Source organism: Kogia breviceps, chromosome 8 (assembly GCF_026419965.1).
Source record: "Kogia breviceps isolate mKogBre1 chromosome 8, mKogBre1 haplotype 1, whole genome shotgun sequence".
In the NCBI taxonomy this organism is placed as follows: Eukaryota; Metazoa; Chordata; class Mammalia; order Artiodactyla; family Physeteridae; genus Kogia; species Kogia breviceps.
In genome coordinates this window covers 40,875,057-40,900,539 of record NC_081317.1, presented here as the reverse complement: position 1 = coordinate 40,900,539, position 25,483 = coordinate 40,875,057, and the positions used below count along the sequence as shown (strand labels likewise).

General features: G+C 42.8%; 1 protein-coding gene across 9 annotated transcripts in view; it reads right to left on the bottom strand.

The window, feature by feature from the left end:
• FRMD3 (FERM domain containing 3) overlaps window positions 1–25,483 on the bottom strand; it is a 345,639-nt gene that overhangs the window by 205,996 nt on the left and 114,160 nt on the right. For 2 of the 9 annotated variants that reach the window (XM_067041275.1, XM_067041277.1), the window contains exon 2: window positions 13,803–13,943. The exons of 5 other annotated variants lie outside the window; for them this stretch is intronic. The gene's annotated coding sequence lies outside the window, so the exon portion shown is untranslated. The remainder of the gene's footprint in view (window positions 1–13,802; window positions 13,944–25,483) is intronic. 2 more of the 9 variants (XM_067041276.1, XM_067041278.1) reach the window with 2 other exon arrangements.

The following is a 25,483-nucleotide window of genomic DNA, read 5'->3' as shown; positions in this document are numbered from 1 at the left end:
TTATCACTGGTTTGCTCTCTGAAAGGAGCATACAGACTATCCTCCCTCACACCAATGGCCTGAAGTATCCTTAAGGCTCACAGACCAGAGTTCCAGTTATTACCATATTATCTGAAAGTCCCACCTCCCTTTCATCCGGGAAGAAAAAGAAGCAAGAGACAAGAGGCTGCAGGTGGTGAAGATGTTTCTGAACTTGAAGTCCAGTACAGACCTAGAGTTCCCTGCTTCTGCCAACCAATGGCCCTGGGCAAGCCACCAACCAGCCTTTTGGGGCCTCCAGGTGCCCAGGTATGCAACAGCAGGCTGGCCCTGATGACGGTGAGGCTCCATCCCAGACCCGAGCTCCAGCAGTTCTGGGTTTCCACACTGGCTTCTCAGCAGAGGGCTGCCCCACTTTGTCTAGTGCTCACGTTGATTCATTTCCATCCAAACACAACTAGTGGGGGCGTCCCTGAAACTTACATCATGGGACAAGGAGGGAACAGCTCTGGAATAATGAAAGATGATGTTGAACGTGTCCATCACCCCTCTTCCAAGCCTGCAATGAGGGTGGGACCAGAGCTGACAGAGGTTTATAGCTTGAAAAGTTTGTTGGGAACGGGGCAGGGCTGCATGACTGGCTCTTGCTTTCGGTCCTGATGGAAAGTCTGCCAGTTTTACTCAGTCACAGATTAAATCAAATAGTAACTTATGGGGTGGGGGGAATGTATGAAAATGGTCAAAGGGTATACACTTCCAGTTATAAGATAAGTAAGTTCTGGGGATGTAATCCACAGCATGGTAATTACAGTTAATACTGTATTGTGCATTTGAAAGTTGGTAAAAGAAGACTTTTAACATTCTCACCACACACAAAAAAATTACAACTATTTGAGGTGACAGATGTAGTCATCATTTTGTATATCTCATATACGTAAATCAAATCATTACGTTGTATGCCTTACCCTTACCCAATGTTATATGTCAATTATACCTCAATAAAGCTGGGAAGAGGGTAAGAAATAGAAAAATACCAGGGTTAATCTCTAATATCCATAGGTAAACTATAAGCCAGAAAAAAAGTAACAGGTTTTATATTACATAGTCAATTTCTTATCTTTTGCAGCAATTCTATCAAATTCTATTCCCTATCTCCACACCCACCCCTGCCCCCTCACACACACACTCTGAAAAGTTGGTTGTGATATTTATGCAAGGCAGCCAGGCTTAGGAAATCAGATAAAGAGTGCTGCTTAGCAAATCCTGCATGTTCAGACTTCCTAGAGCACAGTCCTTCTCTGCTGCTTCCGCCTCCAGCCACAGGACACTAAGTTTCCCTCTTCCTCTACTGCCCTCCACCCACACACGCTAGCTCCTGTCTCTTTCTACGAAGGCCTCCCAATCTTTCCCCACCATCTACACAGCCAAAAGTTGGAAGATGAGGACACAAGTCAAGAGGCCACCAGAGCCAAAGAATTCTTTATGATGATCTGAAGTGCCTTGGGGAACCAGTCCGGAAGAATGGTTCTGAGTCAAGTACTCCACTGCAGAGTCTACAAACACATACTTCGTGCCCACAAGGAGAACCAGACCCCAAAGATTCCAGCTAGGCCCCCTGGGAGGGATGAAAGCCCCAGACAGGTAACAATCACTGGTTAATTACAAAGATCTCAAGAAAGGAAGATGAGGTGGCTTTTCTCCTGCCAAGTCAAGGAAAGGTCCAGGTGATAACCCTCCCAGATCAGAACACACCTTCCAACCATGAATGCTGCTCCCCCAAGTTATAAGCTGCACCTCAGAAAGTTACTTCCTTGGGCATTGGACAATGAACAGGATGACAAAGGGTCCTCATTTGGTGGTCAGTAGATGTTAGCCAATGTCAGCGAGGACGCACACCAATGAAGAGAACAGACAAATTCAGAAACGTAAACTGTATTATCTGTGGTTCAGGCAGCTGAGTTTTATTTTCATTATTAATTTTTATTGGAGTATAGTTGCTTTACAATGTTGTGTTAGTTTCTGCTGTGCAGCAAAGTGAATCAGCTATACATATACGTATATCCACTCTTTTTTAGATTTCCTTCCCATATGTCACCACAGAGCATTGAGTAGAGTTCCCTGTGCTATACAGTAGGTTCTCATTAGTTGTCTATTTTACACATAGTAGTGTGTACTTGTCAATCCCAATCTCCCAATTCATCCCACCCCCCCACCTTGGTAACTGTAAGTTTTTTCTCTATATCTATGACTCTATTTCTGCTTTGCAAATAAGCTCACCTGTACCATTCTTCTAGATTCCATATGTAAGCAATATTATACAATATTTGGTTTTCTTTTTCTGACTTACTTCACTCTGTATGACAATCTCTAGGTCCATCCACATCTCTGCAAATGGCACAATTTCATTCCTTTCTATGGCTGAGTAATATTTCATCGTATATATGTACCATATCTTCTTTATCCATTCATCTGTCAATGGACACTTAGGTTGCTTCCATGTCCTGGCTATTGTAAATAGTGCTGCAATGAACATCGGGGTGCACGCATCCTTTTGAATTATGGTTTTCTCTGGATATATGCCTAGCACTGGGATTACTGGGTCATATGGTAGAGCTGAGTTTTATTTTTTGTTGTTATTGTTTTTTATTTTCCTCCAGTTCATTTTATCACTCAACTACTCTGCAAAATGGTTTCACTCATGCCATTTCCCCACATGAACAAAGCTGTTCCCCCTCTACCTACCAAAATTCTGTTATTGATGTGTTCACCTGCTTGTGCTAGAGAATTCACTGCAGGAGCTGTCCCTACACTAGAATCCTCACAGACTACCCACACCCTCAATGACACCTCTGTCCTCTGATCTCATTTGGAAATTGATGAAATACTGCCTTGGTCCTCTCATCACTGTCATGCATGATGGCATAACTCGGGGTTTATCACTTCTCTCAAGCTTTTTTTTCCTCAAGTAAATGTCTTCTTCGAATTCTTCATAGGAATTCACAAAATAATTTGTACGTAGTAAATGATTAAAACTAGTAATTAAGCCATAATGAAATATACTTTTTACCTATCAATTTCACAAAGCCAAAAAAGTCTCAAAATAGCCAACCCCGTAGAGAGTGCAACAATGGAATTACATCCTAATGGAAGTCAAAATTAAACTGGGCATGGGTGAAATTTTTTAGACGTTAATTTATGGAATTTTTTTTTTTTTTTTTTTTTTTTTTTGCAGTACGCGGGCCTCTCACTGTTGTGGCCTCTCCCGTTGCGGAGCACAGGCTCCGGACGCGCAGGCTCAGCGGCCATGGCTCACGGGCCCAGCCACTCTGCGGCATGTGGGATCTTCCTGGACCGGGGCACGAACCCGTATCCCCTGCGTCAGCAGGCGGACTCTCAACCACTGCACCACCAGGGGAGCCCAATTTATGGAATTTTTTAATCCTTATTTTCTCTCCCCTTACCCAGATTTTTTCCCCCATTAAGAGGTAGCAAGCTCTGTGATTCCTAAACTCAAAGGATGCCTGTGGCAGAGTGAAAATTAGTAGCTGGATTTTGTTTTCAAACATCTAAACCCACTGAGGAGAACAGTATGAGGAGTGTTCCAGTTATCTACTGCTGTGTAACAAACTTCTGAAAACACAGGGGCTTAAAACAATATTATCTCTCTGATACGAGAGAGGAAAACATAGGCAGAACACTCTATGACATAAATCACAGCAAGATCCTTTTTGACCCATCTCCTAGAGAAATGGAAATAAAAACAAAAATAAACAAATGGGACCTAATGAAACTTAAAAGCTTTTGCACAGCAAAAGATACTATAAACAAGGTCAAAAGACAACCCTCAGAATGGGAGAAAATATTTGCAAATGAAGCAACTGACAAAGGATTAATCTCCAAAATTTATAAGCAACTCATGCAGCTCAATAACAAAAAAACAAACAACCCAATCCAAAAATGGGCAGAAGACCTAAATAGACATTTCTCCAAAGAAGATATACAGATTGCTAACAAACACATGAAAGAATGCTCAACATCATTAATCATTAGGGAAATGCAAATCAAAACTACAATGAGATATCATCTCACACCAGTTAGATTGGCCATCATCAAAAACTCTAGAAACAATAAATGCTGGAGAGGGTGTGGAGAAAAGGGAACCCTCTTGCACTGCTGGTGGGAATGTAAATTGATACAGCCACTATGGAGAACAGTATGGAGGTTCCTTAAAAAACTACAAATAGAACTACCATACAACCCAGCAATCCCACTACTGGGCATATACCCTGAGAAAACCATAATTCAAAAAGACTCATGTACCAAAATGTTCATTGCAGCTCTATTTACAATAGCCAGGACATGGAAGCAACCTAAGTGTCCATCAACAGATGAATGGATAAAGAAGATGTGGCACATATATACAATGGAATATTACTCAGCCATAAAAAGAAATGAAACTGAGTTATTTATAGTGAGGTGGATGGACCTGGAGTCTGTCATACAGAGTGAAGTCAGAAGGAGAAAAACAAATACCGTATGCTAACACATATATATGGACTCTAAGGGAGAAAAAATGTCATGAAGAGATTAGTGGTAGGACAGGAATAAAACACAGACTTACTAGAGCATGGACTTGAGGATATGGGGAGGGGGAAGGGTAAGCTGTGATGAAGTGAGAGAGTGGCAGGGACATATATACACTACCAAATGTAAATTAGATAGCTAGTGGGAAGCTGCTGCATAGCACAGGGAGATCACCTCTGTGCTTTGTGACCAGCTAGAGGGGTGAGATAGGGAGGGTGGGAGAGAGGGTGATGCAAGAGGGAAGAGATATGGGAACATATGTATATGTATAACTGATTCATTTTGTTGTAAAGGAAAAACTAACACACTATTGTAAAACAGTTATACTCCAATAAAGATGTTAGAAAAAAAAAAAAAAGAAAAAAAGAAAAGAGTTCCCTAACCTCCTTGTATTAGGAGTCTCATTTATTCTTCTTCAGAGAATTTTATTAGTTTACTTCATAGCAGTGGTAGCATTGTAAAAGTATATATTTATTTGTGAATTCTTTGTTTAATCCTCTCTTAATTGAGGGATTCTGTAAATCAGTACTTAGCAGTGAGTGTAAAGGATGATTGGGAAGAAAGAATGCAAGCCATGAGAATAGTGAGGAAGCTTATATAGTAATAATTCAGGAATAATGGCCTGGCTAGGCCAATGGCATTGGCAATGTAAATGAGAAAAAAAAAAAAACAACAATATTATTTCTCATGATTCTGTGTACTGATTGATCACCTGGATGGTTCTTAATGGGGGTCCCTTCCATTGTTGCAGTCAGATGGTAGCTACAGCTGGAAGTATCTGAAGATGTCTTTACTCACGTGCCTGGCTGAGTTGGGCTAGTTGGAACAGATGGGGGCTAATGGAGTTTCTCCCCTCTCTCCTTCTCCCCTTTGTCTTTCTTTTCATGTAGCCACTCTGTGCTGCTAGCCTGAGCTTCCTCACAGCATGGCAATCTCAAGCCAGACTTCTTAACTGGCAGCTTCCTTCCTCCATGATTAGCATTCCCAAAGGACTCCAGCAGAAGTTACCTTTCATGCAACGTCCATTTCACTGCATTCTATTGGTTACAAGTGAGTTCTTAAGGCCAGCCCAGATTCAAGGTAAGAGCAATTCGACTTTCCCTCTCAATGGGAGGAGTAGCACTGAATTTATGCCTATCTTTAACCTATCACAGGGAAAAAAACTTCTTCCAGATTAAAAAGAAGGAAGGGGACATGCTCTATAGACCTAGGCTTGCTCCCTTGCTATGCTCTGTGTTGGCAGAAAGATGTTAGGGAGGAAAGATGTGGTATATCCAGAGAAACACAACCACAAGCACTGGGCTTTCTGGCCTCACTAGGTTGCCATGTCCCAGGAATATCCACCAAGTTCAAGGGATGAGCTGATATGGACATATAGCCAATGATGAACATGCCCAAGTGGGGAAAAGTTCTGCAAAGACAGATGAGGAACTTCCAACCAAACTAGCAGTGTGGGAGATTGGCATCAAAATTAGGTTGACTTATGGAAAACAGAGTTTCAATATCTCTTCCAGCTTGGGATGGTGACTGACAATATTATAACACAGGATATCCGACCTTAAATTTTACTCCTTCCAATTTGAGTCTTCAGTAAAGAGTGATTCTACCTCTCAAAGCTAAGCCCTCTGGTTTTCTCCTTTCATTACAATTACCAGAGCAGAGTTAAGTCACCACAGGCACACAGCAGCACATGAATTGAAAAATCAACCATTTGAGTGCAGAGAAGATGGTGGAGAGACTAATCCAGAGCTCAATTTGGAGATGGTGTCTCCACCCCATGATGGGAAAAAGGAGAGAAGGAAGAGGACTGCTACTTGGCTAAAACCAACATAACACCCAATCTATTGTTCCCAAATTCTCCCTAGGCAGCTCCAAGAATGTTTCAATGAATTATATACTCTACTCCACTTCCCCAAAATAATCAGTTCTGTGCAGATCAGCAGCACACTTGGGAGTGCAAAAGTTGTGGGTCTGCAGACATGAAGCTTAACTTCTCTGCCAGGATCCCCAGACAGTAGCCCCGATAGAGGTGAGATGCTGAGCAGAAAGGCCATGAAGATGGTGGCACAGAGTGCTTTAAAAGTACATGATAGGGCTTCCCTGGTGGCGCAGTGGTTGCGAGTCCGCCTGCCGATGCAGGGGACGTGGGTTCGTGCCCCAGTCCGGGAAGATCCTACGTGCCGTGGAGCAGCTGGGCCCGTGAGCCATGGCCGCTGAGCCTGCGCGTCCGGAGCCTGTGCTCCACAACGGGAGAGGCCACAACAGTGAGAGGCCTGCTTACCACAAAAATAAATAAATAAATAAAAATAAAAATTAAAAAAAGTACATGATATCCAACCCAGGATAAGAAGCCAGACCAATGGAATTGAATGCACACTCCTGGTTTTGCAAGTTACCGACTTGCAAATGGGATCGGCTGCCTGACTCATGCATGCTGCCCTTAGCTTACATTTCCCTTTCTAGCATTTCCCTCCACCCAACCGGACGCTCCTTTATTAAGCTCCTAATTGCTCTCTGACAGTGGCACTCTGCCTTGTCACCCAACTTCTGCCCTTCCCCAAGGAAAAAAACAATCAACACTCCATCAGCACAGCGAAAATCTCTATCAGCTTCTTCCCAAGCTGGTTCAGAAAAATATGGACAAGAACTTCCGTAAGAAAACATGAGACTCTTCAGAGTGGCCACAACACACTCTTGTATACAATTACAACCACTCAAACTTTTCAATAAAAGCAAACATTTTTAGCACGTACAGGGTGCCTGGCACTGTGCTAAGCCATTGACATGTATTAGCTCATTCAATCCTCACAATCACTTGGGTAGATATCACTATTATGATCTCCACTTTACAGATGAGGAAAAAGAGACTCAAACAACAAATATGAGCTATAGATCCAAGACCTGAACTCTCTTCTCTGTCTCTCTAAAGCTTCTGCTCTAACCCACCAAGTCACAGGTTCTCAAATGTCGGTGTGCACACTTTGATAACACTTCTCAATAAGCTCTTCCATTACTCAACCAACCAGACTTTCACACAGTTTTCCTGATTTTTCACTGGACTAAGTGTAAAAGTTATGGACAGATATCTGCCTTTCAATTTTCTACAGGCTTCCCTCCAGGTCAAGCCCCCTCCTAATCTTGTTCTCACCACATAAGGGACAGAATCCTCCCTGGGTCTTACTCTTTTTTCATCAGGATATTTCCTTTAATAAATGGAAGGACCAGGAAACCTTAGCTTCTCTTTCCAAAAACAACAGATTTGCTTCCCACCACCACAGGCAGAATAATGAGGCCAGGCCAGCCCAGAAGGGTGAGTTGCTTAGTAACTAGAACACACATCCCTATGCCCCAAAGGCAAATGGTACCTTTTGCTGACCCTCAGAGTGTTTCAGAACATGATTGTTAATGACACAGCTCCTCTCTGGAATGCCTCAGAATGTCTGGGGCAGGAGTGAAGATCTTTATCTTCTCACCTTCCTCTAGGGCTGTAACATCACCTGCCCGTCAGAGACTTGGCTTATTAAAAAGTCAGTTCCCATCTGTGTCGAACGCTTCAGGCCATTTCCTCTCCCAGGCTTTTAACAAAGTCATTTTTGAGTAGGTAAGATGAGGCAAACCATAATAATTTCAGTTAATATATTAGAGGTTCCACTTTTCAATGCTAGTTTGTTCATCCTGTGAAAATGTGTTAATCCTCATCTGGAACTGACTTCCTGGAATATCTTACTGTGTAAATCAGACCCTACTGAGGCAGGGAGGAAATGGCTAGAAAGAAAGGGATGAGAGATTTTATTTATTGTGAACTGCCACGTACAAGCTCTTGGCTAGGTGCTTCACCTACAGTATCCTACCTGGCAACAATCCTATGAGATGGTCTCATTTTATGTTTGAGGACACTAGACCCAGAGAACTACTAAGCAACTCCCAAATTCCAAATTCCAAACTCCAGTTCGATTTTGTTCCAAAGCCCATGTTCCTTCCATCCCTTCACGCTGTCTCTTACGTGTGTCCAGAAATTTCTCAACAGTCCAGTGAAGCGGTCGGGGAGGAAGACTGCAGTATTCAATAGGATGGTCAGATTAGACCTCATTGGGGGGATGACCTTTGAGCAAAGACTTGAAGGGCATGAAGGCCTTAGGGGTAGAGATGAATAAGGGCATGCATCCAAGGTGTATCCAAGGACAGATAGGGCAAAGGTGCAAAGGCAGGAGTGTCAGGGTGGGTCTGAGGAGTGTCAGAGAGGCTGGAGTGAGGCTGGAGCAGGATGAACAAAGGGGACAGGAGTAGATGAGGGTAGAGAAGAGAAGGTGGCCAGATCCTGTAGGACCAAGGAGAAGGTAGGTCCCAACCCACACCAAACTATTCAACTCCCAATTTGCTCTAACAAGGACATGAAGTATTTTGCCCCAGTTCCTCAAGAAGGGATAGAGGTAAAAAGTCTTCAAAACTATAGACCATTATTCTGCCAGATATCCTTTGTAAAGCTGGACTGCCATTTTGTCTAGGTAAGTGGAGAGGTGGGGTTGATGGAGAGCACAAATCTGAGTTTCTTAGTTTAATATCTTAGGTGAGAAGCCAGCCATTTTAGACACAACTATTTCACCAAGACTCACTAGTATATACTATTTCATCTCAAAGAGAGGTGAACATGGAAAAAAATATGCAATTTCTCACTTCCTGCATTAATCCCTGTCAAACTTTGAGTCTAAATACAGAAACTCTCTCTGAGCCAAGCTTCATTCATATTTTATCTCAGGTTATTCATGACTCTTCAAAATCTGCACCATTTCTGGAATCAGTGTATGTACAGAAATGGACTTTTATCAGATAATCTTCAACACATAGGCAGGACTGTTCTAACTACCCTCCTTGTTTTTAAGTAATTTTTATTGACATAACATATATACAGTAAAATACTCAAACCAGAAGTATACAGCTCAATGAATTTTTACAAAGTGAACAAATCTATATAACCACTACCCAGATCAAACATTAAAACATTACTCATGCTTCAAAAACTCCTTCGTACCCTTCAGTTAATCGCCTCCCCGAAGGTAGCCACTACTAATTTCTATCATCAGTTTTGCCTATTTCTGAACTTTAAGTGAATGGAATCCTATAGTATTATTCTTTGTTCCTGCTCTTTAGTTCAACATAATTTGTGATATTCATACATGTTGTTGTGTGAAGTCATTCACTTTAGTGCTCTAGAGTATTTCCATTGTATGAATACACAATTCATTAATCCATTCTACAGTTGTATAATGATGGGCATTTGGGTAGTTGCCAGTTTTGGGTTATTACAAATAAAGCTGCTATGAACATACTTGTACATATATTTGGTGAACATATAAAATTGCTTCTATTGGGTATATACTTAGAAGTGGAATTGCTAAGACATACAGTATATATATGTTTACTTAGAGTAGATGCTGCCAGAGAGCTTTCTAAAATTGTTGTACCAATTTATATTCTCACTGGCAGTGCAAGAGTATCCCTTTTTAACGTGTTTAACTAATATAGCTTTGGGGTAAAGTGGATACATATCCTACTACTGTTAAGACAAACAGAAAAGCAACCTTCTCTGTGCCAGTGATATGGTTTTTGCCATGACCAACTAGAAGAGTAGCCTTTGTGAGCAGCTGAACGTGTTGGCTAACTGACGACTTGAAAACATTTCAACATCAAAATATGATCCAAATAAATCATTGCATTTGGCAAATATTCAATATTTGATGGCCTACAGGTAACTCTACCCAACAGGTCAATTCAAACAGCTATGTAAGGCTATATTTTAAAATTAACCGATCCTGTTGGGTATATCAAAAGTATATCTTTTGAGGTGGTGAAGTGGTAAGAACTCTTAAAATTATGTAGGCTCCAAACCATTTTCTCTCTCATTTTTTATGTTGCAGAAATCTAGGGAACCAGCCATCTATTTTTCCAGGTGCGAGAGCAGAATGGAAGGTCCTTTCAGTGGGGAATGCTGGCCCCACTCACAGGCCCCCTGGCATCCATGCACAAGGGATAAGTGTGCCAGCCATTGATAGGCAGAAATACAAGGACACACCAGGCCCTTAAATGTTCACAATATGTCAGCTCTGCTACCTGAATGTCTGGCGGTTAGATACAGCACATGGATCCTACTTTAATAAAAATTGCACTCAGAAAAACAAAGAATAGAATGGTGATTACCAGGGGTTGGGGCGGGGGGGTGGTGTGCTGGGGAGAGAAGATATAGGTCACAGGGTACAAACTTCCAATTATAAGATAAATGAGCTCTGGAGACCTAGTGTACGGCATGGTGACTATAGTTAATGTTGCATGTATACTTGAAATTTGCTATGAGAACAGAGAATAGATCTTAAGTGTTCTCACCACACACACCCACACACATACACACACAAAAAATAGTAACTATGTGAAACGATGGATGTGTTAATTAGCCTGAATATGGTAATCATTTCATGATGTACATGTATAAAACATCACATTGTAGACCTTGAATATACTAATTTTTTTTTTTTTTTTTTTTTTTTTTTGTGGTACACAGGCCTCTCACTGCTGTGGCCTCTCCCATTGCGGAGCACAGGCTCCGGACGCTCAGGCCCAGCGCCCATGGCTCACGGGCCCAGCCGCTCTGTGGCACGCGGGATCCTCCCGGACCGGGGCATGAACCCGCGTCCCCTGCATCGGCAGGTGGACTCTCAACCACTGCGCCACCATGGAAGCCCACTAATTTTTTATTTGTTAATCCTACTTCAGTAAAGCCGGCGGGAAATTTTAGAAAAAAAATAAACAAACAATACAGCTTTGGGGCACTTCAGACACTCACCCATCAGAGAATCCAACTGTGAAAAAGACTGATCTGTCCTCACCAAAAGCCTGCTTCAGACTCGCGTATTTAACAGAAATATACTGCCTGCTTGTGCCTTAGCTGCCTTAAGTTCCCCCAGTGTATTCATTTAGATCATCAGAAATCCATGAGCATAATCCTTATTATTGTAGCTTCTCACAGAAGTGCCTTCCCTAGTCTCAACTGGGTGATAGATAATTCTTGAACTCTGCGAGAGTGCCAACAGAAGAAATAACTGTTTGGGATTTCTCTATCTCACGCCAAAATGTAGCCAAAGACATTGCCCATTGTATTACCCAATGCCTGTTATAAGACTTGATACAAATAACTCCTCCTGAAATGATGGAATTGTAGTCCTAGCAGGGACCAGCCAGGAAGACCATGAAAAACACTGGGATGCCCTTTTTGCTCTGGTTTCCAAGAAGCTTGGAGTTAAGTTCTGTGCATAATAACTACACATCATACATATACACACAGACACCCATACACACACACATACACACTCGAATTTGAAAGGCAAATCTATAGAGAGAGAAAGTAGATGAGTAGTTGCCTGGGGCTGAGGGTGGGAAAGGGAAATGACTGCAAATGGGCACAAGTTTTTTTTCCTCAGTGATGAAAACATTCTCAAACTAAGTTGTGGAGATAGTTGCACAGCTCTGTAAATTTACTTTAAAAAAAAAATCATTGAATGGAACTCTTAAAATGAGTAAATTTGGGACTTCCCTGGTGGCGCAGTGGTTAACAATCCACCTGCCAACGCAGGGGACACGGGTTCGAGCCCTGGTCCAGGAAGATCCTACATGCCGCGGAGCAACTAAGCCCATGTGCCACAACTACTGAGCCTGTGCTCTAGATCCCATGAGCCACAACTACTGAGCCTGAGTGACACAACTACTGAAGCCCGCTCACCTAGCGCCTGTGCTCTGCAATGAGAGAAGCCACCACAATGAGAAGTCTGCGTACCGCAATGAAGAGTAGTCCCCGCTCACTGCAACTAGAGAAAAGTCCATGCACAGCAACGAAGACCCAACACAGCCAAAAATAAATAAATAAAAACAAATAAATAAATTTTAAATAATGAGTAAATTTAATGGTATGTAAATTATACCTCAATAAAGCTGCTTTTTAAAAAATCAATCTGAGATGGATCATAGACATAAACATGAAAGGTAAAACAATAAAGCTTCTGGAAGAAAATATAACTGTTATGAGCTTAGAGTAAGCCGAGATTTCTTAAACCGAACACTAAAAGCACTAACCATATAATAAAAATGATAAAATGGACTTCATTAGAATTAAGAATATCTGTTAGACAAAGACATCATTAGGATAGTGAATAGGCAAGTCACAGGCTGGGGAGATATATTTGCAATACTTATATCTGACAAAAGACTGATGTCCAGAATATATTTTTAAGACATTCCTACAAATAAATAAAAAGACTAACAACCAATTTTAAGATAGGCAATAGACTTGAACAGGTAGTTCACAAAAAACAGATATCTAATTGTCCAATACACACGAAAAGGCACACAAATGTCATGGCTACCTCAGTTCCTAGTTCTGTATCCCTATGCCTTTTGATTTGTTTAATGGTGTTTATCTCCTTGTTATATATTTTGATATTCGTATCTTCCAAAATCCCAACAGGAAGCAGGTGGCACACTCAGTTAGAATACCCAGACCTCATTCATCCAGGCAGCCTCCTGGCTGGGGCCCCTGTTGGTCAAACCCAACTGGAAGCCAAAGGACAAGGCAGCTCTTGTACTAATGTCATTGATCAGATCAGCCTTCTGTGGCAGAGAAGGCAGAGTGGCTCTGGAAGGACAAATGGAAGGGATCTGGCACTCCATTGTAAGCTGTCTGGCATCTCTTTTTAAAAATGCAGGGAATAAATCATGAACAAAGGCCACAACCAGTAAAACTATGCTCCTGGGAGACGAAAAGGGGATTCACTGAAAAGGGGATTCATAAGCTTTTCATATGGAATTTATGAAGGAGAAGAAGAAAGAGGGGAAAGGAATAGCAGTTCGTTAGTATATACCCAACCAAGATAATGCCCTGCATAATTTATTTCTTATCGATCAAACACAGAGCTGACTCCTGTCCAAAAGTGAAATACACATCCTCAGGAATAAACAGTATGCCTTCTCGGAGCGGGCTGTTCTTCCTTAAACCCACTTCAGAGCCCAGCATCTGGGCACCTGGGAAAGGTTATTATCCCAGAGATATAAAGTGAATCTCCTCTTCAACAGGGACTTCTTCATTTGAACAGCCTGAAAGGGACCTTCCAGCCTCTCCTCCCATCTCCCCTCCATCACAACATACTTTCTCAGCGGTCCCAACCTGCTCCCACGAGCCCACTCTCTTCATAGCTCACCACAGTTCTCCACCACAGTTTCCATTAGTACAGGATCCAAGATGTTGTCTACATCGCTTTTCTTGAAAGGCTTTCAAAGTGTCCATCAAGAAGCACGCGGATGCATACTTCTGTTTCACCAGTCTCAGTCTGCAAGGTGATCTGAAACATAGTTCAGTTACTTCCCATTCTAAACTTCCCTGTATTATGGCACAAAGCAAAACCAAGCGGATCTGGGTAGGAGGTTTCTCTGAACTTGAAAAAAAAAATCGTATAATTTATCAAAGTATATGCCTGCTGCCTCCTCCCACTAGAACAAAGGTCCATGTGAGCAGGGATCTTGTCTGCCTTGTTCAGCCTCTATCGTCAGAGCCTCACACAGTGCTTGGCATCTGGTAGGCTAAATGTATGCTAAATAAACAAGTAACTGGATGTGACATGCTTTCTTTAACTTCTCCTTTGGCAGCACCTGGCCTTAAGCCTGCCACCCACTCTAATTCAGCTACCTTTGTAATAAACAAGTCCACCTGTGATAAGTTAAAGAGACTCAAGGATGTCCCTAAGACATCTCTCTCTCTGAAAATCTGGCTGACCAGCTGCAGGAGCAGTTTGCTATGTTGTTTCACATCACAAATTACACATTGTCCCTTTCTAGGGACAACAATGTCATGCAAAGCCAGTCAGCTCAATGGTGAGCCCACACACAGTCACCTGGCCACGCCATTTCATCTAGCTCACAGCATCTTTCCAACCACATCCACCAAACACCACTCCTTTCTCCTTCCACTTGGAAACAGATGCCCTAGAGATTCTCAAACTTTACATGCATCAGATTCCCCCAGAGGGCTTGTTAAAATGCATATTCCTGGGCCCTACCCCCAGAGTTTCTGATACAATAGGTCTGGAGTGGCGGGCGTCCTAGAATTTTCATTTCTAAGAAGTTCAAGATGTAGCTGCTATAAGAAATTCCACAAATGTAGTGTCTTAAAACAACACAAGTTAAAAGTCTTACTTTTCTGGAATTCAAAACGTTACGTCCAAAATGGGTCTCACTGGGCTACAATCAAGGTGTCTGCAGGGCTGAATTTCTTTCTGGAGGCTCTAGGGGAGAATCCATTTTCTTGCTTCTTCCAGTTTCTAGAGGTGACCTGCATTCCTTGGCTCATGGCCACGATCCCTCATCTTCAAAGCCAGCAATGGCTGGGCAAGTCTTTCCCGCATCACATCACTCTGACACTGCCTCCCTCCTCCACATTTAAAGACTCCGTGATTACAATTGGACCCACCTGGGTAATCCAGCGTACTCTCCCTATCTTGAGGTCAACTGCTAAGCCACCTTAATGACATGTACTACCTTAATTCCCCATTGCCTTGTAATTTAACATACCCACAGATTCCAGGGATTAGGATATAGACCTCTTTGGAAGGTCATCATCCTGCCTCCCACACTGGACGATGCTGAGGCTGCTAGTTTGGGGCCACACTTGGAGAACACTGGTAGTGTGATACTGGCTTCAAGGCCACAGGCTCCCAGAAGGACAGGGAAGAAAGAGTGGGTAAAGCAAAGAAACACAGAGGAGTGAGCCGCAGTGTGAACCAAGATAGTAGAGAGAGATGGGGCTACAGACCACAGAAAGGCTACCCGTTCAGTCATTAGAGTGAGTCACCAGACCTCACACAAAGAGGAAGAAGTACAACTACAGGGGTGGTGATTAAGAAAGAAACTCTTCCCAGGTGAGAATGAAATAGCACCCGTCAGAATCATTCCTTTCACCGGTGGTGCTCTCTCAGGAGAATGCACTGAATATTAACTAAAAACACCTAAACTTAAAATACAACTACCTTCTACGGCATGCATTAGTTATATATTTGGAGGTGCAATTAGATTTCTGTTGGTGGCAAGACACATAAGCCAGTGCTAATTTTTAACCTGAATTGCAGTTTTCCATTCCTAGAGAACTTGACTAGTGAAGTATATGTTGCTTTTAAATAAAGTCTACAGCTGAGTTTGTTTTTGCTGTAACTTTTTTTTTAATTTGGGAAAAGAGAAGCCTTAAAAGAAAATATGCGTTCATAGTAGTGTTAACAGGCATTATGATGGGTCCTTAGCCTCACAAGCATATTACATTCAGGAGAAGTCATCACAGGATTCATGATCATGAGGGGCTGGATGTGTGTGTGTGTGTGTGTGTGTGTGTGTGTGTGTGTGTGTGTGTGTGTGTCTGTGTGTGTGTCTGTGTGTGTGTCTGTGTCTGTGTGTGTCTGTGTGTGTGTGTGTGTCTCTGTGTGTGTCTGTGTGTGTGTCTGTGTGTGTGTCTGTGTGTGTGTCTGTGTGTGTCTGTGTGTGTCTGTGTGTGTCTGTGTGTGGTGGAGATGGTGGGAATTGTGGGAAGCAAGACAGGAAAGACCTGGGAAGCATGGTTCATATCCTGTGTTCACCTTATTCTAAGAAGCACTTACATCAGCCAACTGAGAGAGTTAAGTAACTGTCTCATCTGAATTTTATTATTGTTTTTAAGTTTTATTCAAGTATAGTTGATTTACAGTGTTGTGTTCATTTCTGTGGAACAGCAAAGTGACTCAGTTATACATATATATTCTCTTTCATATTCTTTTCCATTATGATTTATCACAGGATATTGAATATAGTTCCCTGTGCTATACCATAGTACCTTGTTGTTTATCCATCCTACATATAAGAGTTTGCATCTGCTAATCCCAAATACCCAATTATTATTATTATTATTATTATAAAACAAATGTTCATCCTTTACACCAGCTCTTGGAGGCAGTTCTTTTCCACAGATAAGGGAAATGAGTTGACCCAAGCCACAAAACAACCTAAGGTGGACCATGGACTAGAAACTCTGCATGCTCCCTACACATGAAGATTCATTTGTGGCTTAGAACAGAAAGTCACATCCTTCTCCTATTTCTCCTTATAAAGCAGATCACATTGGCTAGAAGTGTCTTAATGGCTCTGTTCCCCAAGTGATGTGTCCAGCCAACACTTAGCTTCCTGTAAGATCATGTGCTCTGCTAACCTGTAAACTCCACTGCAGGAAATGGAATTCCAGCTGATAGATGGGAATGTCTCATGGATGGTGACAGAAAGAGAGTGGAAGAGCTAGCAAAGAAAAGAATAATCTACCACATCGTCCTGAACTCCCTCAAAAGGCTGAACAACAGAAAGTGGACCAGTTGGCTTCACAGATGCAGGCATTGAGCATTTACATTTTAAGGAATCAGACACTATGAGCAAACAGTTATACCTCCTGCAGTCTCCAAATGAACAAATATACATATGCCACAATCATTCTCAGAGCAGCTCAAAGGTAGGCTATCCCAGGAATTGGGTTTCATCAGCAGCCCACTCCTCTGCTTATGGCAACAGCAAATCTAAAAGATGCCTTTTGATCTAGAAAGACACAAGTCCTCAGCAGGTCTGAAATGGTCACCAGAGAATAATGGAAATGGTGATCATTTGTGGAGGGTCTACTGTATGCTTGGGACTCTGTACATTCTTGCATTGACTCTTCATCACAGCCCTGCAAAGCAGGTATCACTATCCCTATATTTTTAATATGAGAAAACCAAGGTTCAAAAATAAATCACTTGCTTAAGACCACACAGCCAGGAAGTAGCAGAGCTCCAAGCTCAGGTCATTTGGCTCCAAAATCTGTACAAACCATGCAAAAAGCTATATTTCACATAAGAGGATGGCCCTGCTCTCCCTTGATCAATGAGGTAGTGGCTGAGCATTATTTTTCCTTATCACAGTGATAACTTTCCTCTGAATAGGCTAAATATTCTTGCCCTCTCTTCCTTGAAGCCAGCAGTCACCAACGGCAGAATGATGTGTAACAAAGTTCTCCCTCAGTAGAGCTAACTTCTCTGCATATCATCATTTTCTAGCAAATGCCTCATCCTAAATCTGCCCATATCCTAAATATGCCTCATCCTATATCTGAGAAATTGGAGGTCAAACTAATCACCAAACCAGGAGAATTCAAAAGGACAAGAATAGCATGATGCAATGTTGAGACTCTAATAAATGCTTTGGATTCTCTACCCCAGCACTGCACACATACACACACAAAACCTAGCTACAATTTTAGGGGTTCATGGACCACCTGAAGCCCACTTACAGACCTGTAAGTCAAGAGACCCAGGCTTCTAAGCTGGCTCTTTGGCCACGCCCAGGGAAGCTCTATGGAAGACGCTCTACTCCTCCGGACGATGAGATGATCACTCCAGCCCCTTCCCACCCTCAGGGTCTAAGTGAGGGCGCCTCCTAAACAGGTGATATTTAAGGACAAACATTAATATAAAGAGATGACCTGGTCCCCTATACCTGATGATAAAACATCTCCAAGGTGTAATCAAATGTACATTTGTCAATACATGTTTCAATAAAACTATTGAATAAGATAAAATAGAATAAAAGCTATTTGCTATCACACTAAACTTCATTTTCATTCACCAAAAGGCTCTTTGATTTCCCTCACCTCAACAGAACTCTGGGGTCACACGGGAGGAGGGGGAGACAGATGGTCCCAGAACGCCATTTGCTGAAATATGAAGGTTATTCCAGCCAGAACAGATGTTTGCATCATTGCTTGGCCACGTGTACCCAGTGAACAGCTGGGAAGTGTTTGGTGTTGCCAAATTTGATAAAAAGAATTCACGTTTGAAACAATGATTGGAGATAAACAGCATGGAGAAGGTAGGAAAAACAAGAGATGTCTTAAAGTTACAGAATCTGTTGAAGTCAGCACAATAGCAGAGGTGATGTTTATGGAGTAGTTGCCCTGACTCGGGCATGGCTTAGGCCAAGAGGACAGAGAAGGAATGGTTCAGAAAAGATGTAGAAAGGAAAGTTTCTCAAGACCCCTTCAGGGAATAAAGAAAATAATTTGAACTAGAGTTCCCTATGGAGGAAGTGAAATATTAAAGAAGAAAGAAAGCCAGTAAAAAGCATCAATTTATATTTTATAAGTCAGATACATTGCAGATGAAGCAAAGTAGAGAAATACATCTTCCGATCTTCAGGGATTTGTGAAATAATAGAAGTAACACAGTTAGAAAAGAATAGTGGGATTCCCTGGAGATGCAGTGGATAAGAATCTGCCTGCCAATGCAGGGGACACGGGTTCGAGCCCTGGTCTGGGAAGATCCCACATGCCACAGAGCAACTAAGCCCGCGCGTCACAACTATTGAAGCCCATGTGCCTAGAGCCCGTGCTCCACAAGAGAAGCCACCACAATGAGAAGCCCGTGCACCACAACGAAGAGTAGCCTCCGCTAGCCGCAACTAGAGAAAGCCCGTGCGCAGCAACAAAGACCCAATGCAGCCAAAAATAAATAAATAAATTTATTTTTAAAAAGAATAGTTTTCAGTGTCTTGTGTTGCTTAGGGCAGGTCAAGTTTTTTTTTTTCCTATCCAATTCCAAGACTGACCAGCTAACCATTCTGAGCCTCCAGAGGAGAAAGTAAGGATGTCAGGAGTGCCAAGCCTCCTGGACTCATTCCAGGGATGATGCATGGGCCACAGTGATGGACAAGGACCTTGGAATATGCATTGATACTGCTCGGCCATGCAAGGAGAACTGACTACCCCCCCTGGCCGTGATGGGGAGCCAGCATTACCCTCACGAAGAATCCCGCAAGCAAAACCTGGTAGAATTTCATGCGGCACTGCTCAACTTGGTAGCCACACACCACATGTGACTAATTACATTTAAATTATAATTGTTAAAGTTAAATATAATTTAAACTTTAGTCCTTGGTCGCACTAGCCCTGTTTCAAGTTCTCAGCCACATATGGCTAGTGTCTACCATACGAGGTAGCACAAATATAGAATGCCACCATCACCTCACAAAGTTCCACTGGACAGAGCTGGCCAAGAGCAAAGCTTCTTTAAACTTTTATGTGCATTTGAATCACCTGAATCACCTGAAATGCAGCTTCTGGGCTTCCCTGGTGGCACAGTGGTTGAGAGTCCGCCTGCCGATTTAGGGGACACAGGTTCGTGCTCCAGTCCGGGAGGGTCCCACATGCCGCGGAGTGGCTGGGCCCATGAGCCATGGCTGCTGAGCCTGCGCGTCCGGAGGCTGTGCTCCGCAATGGGAGAGGCCACAGCAGTGAGAGGCCCGCGTACCGCAAAAAAAAAAAAAAAAGTGCAGTTTCTGATTGAGGAGGCCTGGGGAGGGGCCTGTGGCTGCATTTCTAACAAGCTCCAGGTGATGCCCATGGACCACTGAGAGGCTGGGCAAATTCACAGCAACGTTGTTAAACGCTGCCCTTGGGCTGAATGGTAAATGTTTCTCCTGCTCTAACACAAAAAGCGCCTTTTATGTTCACACTGCAGTTCCTCAAAACAACAAACATTTGACAATATAGAAATTCTTAAATCCTTCTCCCTTGCCTACCTCTCCACTTAGCATTTTCTGGTTTTAAAAAAGTCCAAGATTCACAGAAAAAATGTGCAGAGCACTGAATCTCTGTCTTTGCTACGTTTCCACTATCTGCAATGGAGATTTCCTTAACAGAAAGCCTGGCGTGATGTAATTGAAGCAGCTGTGTTTTCAGAAGATAAGAGCGGTTCCTTTATATCCCAGACACAGCGGTAACTCAGAGAGGAACAGTCAGGAACGTGAAGGGATTCAACGTGGCTGCATCAGTGAAATACATAGAGGAACAAAGGGGAAGAAAGACACTTTCCTGGCTTAAAAACAGAACATGGCATCATGGTAGAAAAGCATAGTGCCACAAGTCAAGACCAAATAATATATTTGTAGCACTGCCACTGTTTCCAAACAGAAATAATTCAGTTGGTTTAGTCCTTGAAAACAAGGAGAAAGTCTTACCTACGTTGTATACAACTCAACATTTTCACATTATCTCAATTAATCAACGTAACTATCCACATAAAGTAGGTCTTATTATTTTCATTTTTACAGGTGTGAATACTAACTCTGGCTGAGAAACTGCCTGGGCCTCACCTAGGACTCTCTGGCTTTCCACCTAATACTCTTTCCATGGTCCAATCAGCACTGAAAAACAAGTTTATGAAGAGGAGGAAGAGCAGGAAGATTACACACTTTAAGCAAGACAACTGCTACATACCTGCAACCTCTTCTCCCATCTAGCTACTATTTACTCACCCACAAGTAGAATGTCTCACCCATTAGTCCATTAAAGGATTAATGTCATCATTAAGAGATTTCTGCTAAAAGTGCTGAGGGAGAACAGAAACCACCGTATTCATTATTTGATCTTGCTGGGTTTTAGAGGATGTACAGTTAATTATAGGTTAAAATAGATATATAGTCCAGTTTACAGAATAACTGTCCAGAGCAAATGCAAGAGGGAGCTGGTAGCAGGGTCCCCTTCATGAGAATTTGCAGCCAGAGCTGGAAGCTTGGGACTGGACCAGTGGTGCAAATGTCCCCACAACCAAGTGACTTGGCTAAAAAGGTAAAGCATGAGGTGTGTGGAGAGGCCTTAGGAGTAGGGCAGTCACATTTTTCATCATCCTAATTGGAACAGCTTTGAGAGGGAAAGGGGGTACTCGGGGACAACAGGAGTAAGCGTGCATCATCCCAGGCACCCTGTCCATGAGCCAGGAAGGGAGATCTGGAGTTTTCCCTGAAAAGAAAGGGGGCCACCCAGAGTGGCATAACCCACATTTCCATTTGGCAAAACTCATTCCGGCACATGTGTGGAGAACAGCGTCAGAAGAGGAAGAGGCTATTCAACCTCAGAAACTTACTCCATAAGAGATGTGTGCCTGTGTGTTCACAAGCATGAGAAAATCATCCAAAGAAAATACAGAATTCAGGGCTAATTTTAAACCCACTAAGCTTGACCTAAATTAGGCACAAAGAAGTTGGATTCTTCCAATGCCAAAGCTAACCACCCACTCCTCTGGTCCTACCCTGGCAAGGTCTGCTGCTTTGTAGAAAGTGAAGCCAGCCCTTCAGGCCACAGGGCGCCATCTGGAAAAGCAATGAGTCATTGGCCTCAACAGGGAAACAGCCACAAACAGCAAAACGCAGCCAGACAAACGTCTGTCTGGATTGTTGGAATCATTTGTTTGTTCAACAAATATTTGTTGAGTGTTTCTTGTATGCCAGGCATTGCAAATATAAATAAAGATAAACAAGGCACAATTCCTGCCTCAAGGAACTTATTGACAGACAAGGCAGTTGTCATAACACGGTGTGAGAAGCACAGCAGAGGTTGGCCCAGGTGTTAGGAACACAAAGGAGGGGCATTTACAACTCAGGGAGGTGCAGGTAATGCCAAGCTGAGTCTTCAAGTGTCGTCCCCAGACTTAGCAGCATCTTGCAGGATCTGGGAGCTTGCTAGAAAAGCTGAATCTCAGACCCCACCCACCCCAGACCAACTGAATCAGAATCTGTATTTTAACAGGATCCCCAGGTTATCTGTATGCATGTTAAGGTCTAAGAAACACTGTCTTAAAGTATAAGGATGAGTTGGCCAGAGGAAGAGAAATGGGAGGGGAGATCTAAGACAGAGGAAAGAGCAGAAATGACTGGCGTGAGAGAGATGGTCCCACATTCCCAACGTGCAGAGATCAACATGCCCAAAGCACAGAATAAGTGAGAGGCAAGAAGTGGTAAAAGAAAATGCCTCTGAAAAGGGACAGGACGCAGCTAGGTCTTTTGTAAGAGCCCTCAAATCCCTTGAAATGTCTTATGCTGGGGACATTTAGAAGGACTGCCCTGGAGGCAGTGGGGAAGAAGCAGGTTTGGGGGCCATGGAGAAAAATCACAAGACATATCATTGTACCTGGCAGTGGGGACACTAAAGAGGTCAGGTGGCCCACGGCCAGCAGTGGGTTGGCAGGAGCCAAGAATCATCTGGCACAGGCTTAAGCACTTGGGGAGGGGAGCTTAGCTGGTTATGTGAAACCAACAAAACTTCTTTCTGGAGCCACTTGTTTTCCCTTAATTATATTGCTTCCCAGGTAGATTTGTGCCAAAGAAGTCATAAGAAAAGCACTCAGACTTCCTTGGCAGTCCACTGGGTAGGACTCAGTGCTTTCACTGCCAAGGGCCTGGGTTCAATCCCTGGTTGAGGAACTAAGATCCCAGAAGCCGTGTGGCGTGGCCAAAAAGGAAAAAAAAAAAAGAAAAGCACTCAAAGGACCTTCCCTCACTGTAAGTCAGTCTCAGGAATGGGACTTGGGCAGGATTTCTCAAAGATATCTAGAAATAGGAATTACCTGGGGAATTTGTTCAAAATTCAGATTCCCAGGCCCTATGGACACACCCTATGGAAAGGTATCACACTTGATGTGCTCACTGCACATCTTTAACGGCAGGCTTGTTTTTCTCCCCATATTTGATTCATCTAATACTCATCATTCAGCACTGTTGCGTACAGGCATCTATCAAGTACAGGCAATCAACTGGATTCTTCTGCCAGACAAAGTGTCAGTTAATGTTAGTATGAATTGACTCTTGAACTTTGACAGATGATAGATAGATAGATAGATAGATAGATAGATAGATAGATGTCTGACTCCATACCCTTATACCTTTTATACTTTTTTAAAAAATGAGTCTAGAAAAAAGATGGGCAAAAAGCATAAATAGCATTTCACAGAAGGGAAAACTTGTAAAGCCAGAAAGCATGAAAAGATGCTCAACGGATCTGTAATCAGGGAAATACTAATTAAAAAACAAGATACCATTTCATACCCATGAGATAGGCAAACATTTTAAAGTTTGGCTGGTAGGCATGCAAATGAACACAACCAATTTAGAACATGATTTGGCAACACCCAGCAGAGGTGAAGGTGAGCACAAGAGTACTTCCATTCTCAGGGAGAAAGCCTAGAAAAAGTCCAGCACATGTGTACCCGAAGCTATGTATAAGAATGTTTACAACAGCATGCTTTGTAATAGAATAAAACTGGAAACAATTCAAATAGCCAACAAGAGAATGGGGAAATACCGTTCATCTACACATATGAACGTATACACACAAACTACACACACATATTGTATATATTATGCTTTTATGTTTGATAGCTTTTATAAATTGAGTCCTCAGTTCATTTAGTGACTATTATCATTATTTCCACCATGTATTAAGGCACGTGCTAGGTGTTTTCATAGATTCCTAATTATCATTAAAATGTTGTAAGGTATAATTATGACCTTATAGTTGGAGAATATAAAGCAATTCCTTTAGCCTAAGATCACACCACTGGGAAATACTATAGTCATATATGTACCAAATAACTCCAAAATCCAAGTTCCTTCTAACCATATAACAGGTAGTTTTGGGCTTCCCTGGTGGCGCAGTGGTTGAGAGTCCACCTGCCGATGCAGGAGACACGGGTTCGTGCCCCGGTCTGGGAAGATCCCACATGCCGCGGAGCGGCTGGGCCCGTGAGCCATGGCCACTGAGCCTGCTCGTCCGGAGCCTGTGCTCCGCAACGGGAGAGGCCACAACAGTGAGAGGCCCGCCTAGCACACACAAAAAAAAAAAAAAAAAACAGGTAGCTTTTTCCAGAAAAATCTCAATCACAACAGTATGTGTTAAACCCATTATCTTGATAAGGATGCAAGCACAATAACAAATTAATTCCTCTAATATTGCTCTTAATGTGTAGCCCTATTCGTCACTGAAGCTAAAAACAAAAAACAGAACCAACTCATGTGACAGCAACTAGCAATAGCATAGTCTCCTTGGGAGAAAATGAAAGGTAATTAAAGTCCTCTCTACCTAATCTAGGCTGGATTAATTTGTGTTGAAGAATCTATAATTCATGCAAATTAGAAGAATCTATAATTCATGCAAATTAACATGAACAATCCATAGAAAATGTTTTGATAAAAAGGAAATAAACAGCCAATAGTGTTTCTCAAGGTAATGTGAAATTGGCCATCAGCTTCCAGAACTGGTCACTCCTTTCAAACCTGTGGCTCTCCTGCTGTGATGTTTCACCATTGCTTGGGGCTCAGGTACTCTGTCCATAGACAGCTTCCTTTCAGGTTCCTGTCACTCTGAAGATCTCTCTTGATCCCATCTCTCAGCCCCTGCTTTTTTTTTTTTTTTTTTTTTTTTAATGAAAGCTTCTTTGTTTATTTATTTATTTATTTATTTTTGGCTGTGTTGGGTCTTCGTTTCTGTGCGAGGGCTTTCTTTAGCTGCGGCGAGCGGGGGCCACTCTTCACCGCGGTGCACGGGCCTCTCGTTGTTGCGGCCTCTTGTTGCGGAGCACAGGCTCCGGACGCGCAGGATCAGCGGTCATGGCTCACGGGCCCAGTTGCTCTGCGGCATGTGGGATCCTCCCAGACCGGGGCTCGAACCCGTGTCCCCTGCATTGGCAGGCAGACTGTCAACCACTGTGCCACCAGGGAAGCCCCATCCCCTGCTTTTTGACTCAGCCCCATCAATTATGTATTCCATCTCCAGCTTTCATCTTCTCTATCTCCCTCTCCCTTTGATCCTTTCCCTTAGATGACAAATATGCTCCTCCAGACATCCTCAGAAATGCCCTTTTCTTTCTCTCAGATGTGCTGTCCCCACCAAGCTCCCTCTCACCTCTTTCACCACCCACCTTCTTGAAGGATCCCAGTCTTTCCCACGATGCCACTTCCTTGCCAGCCTCTCCTGGCTTAACTGTCTCCTCATTTATAACAATCGGGAAACCATGGC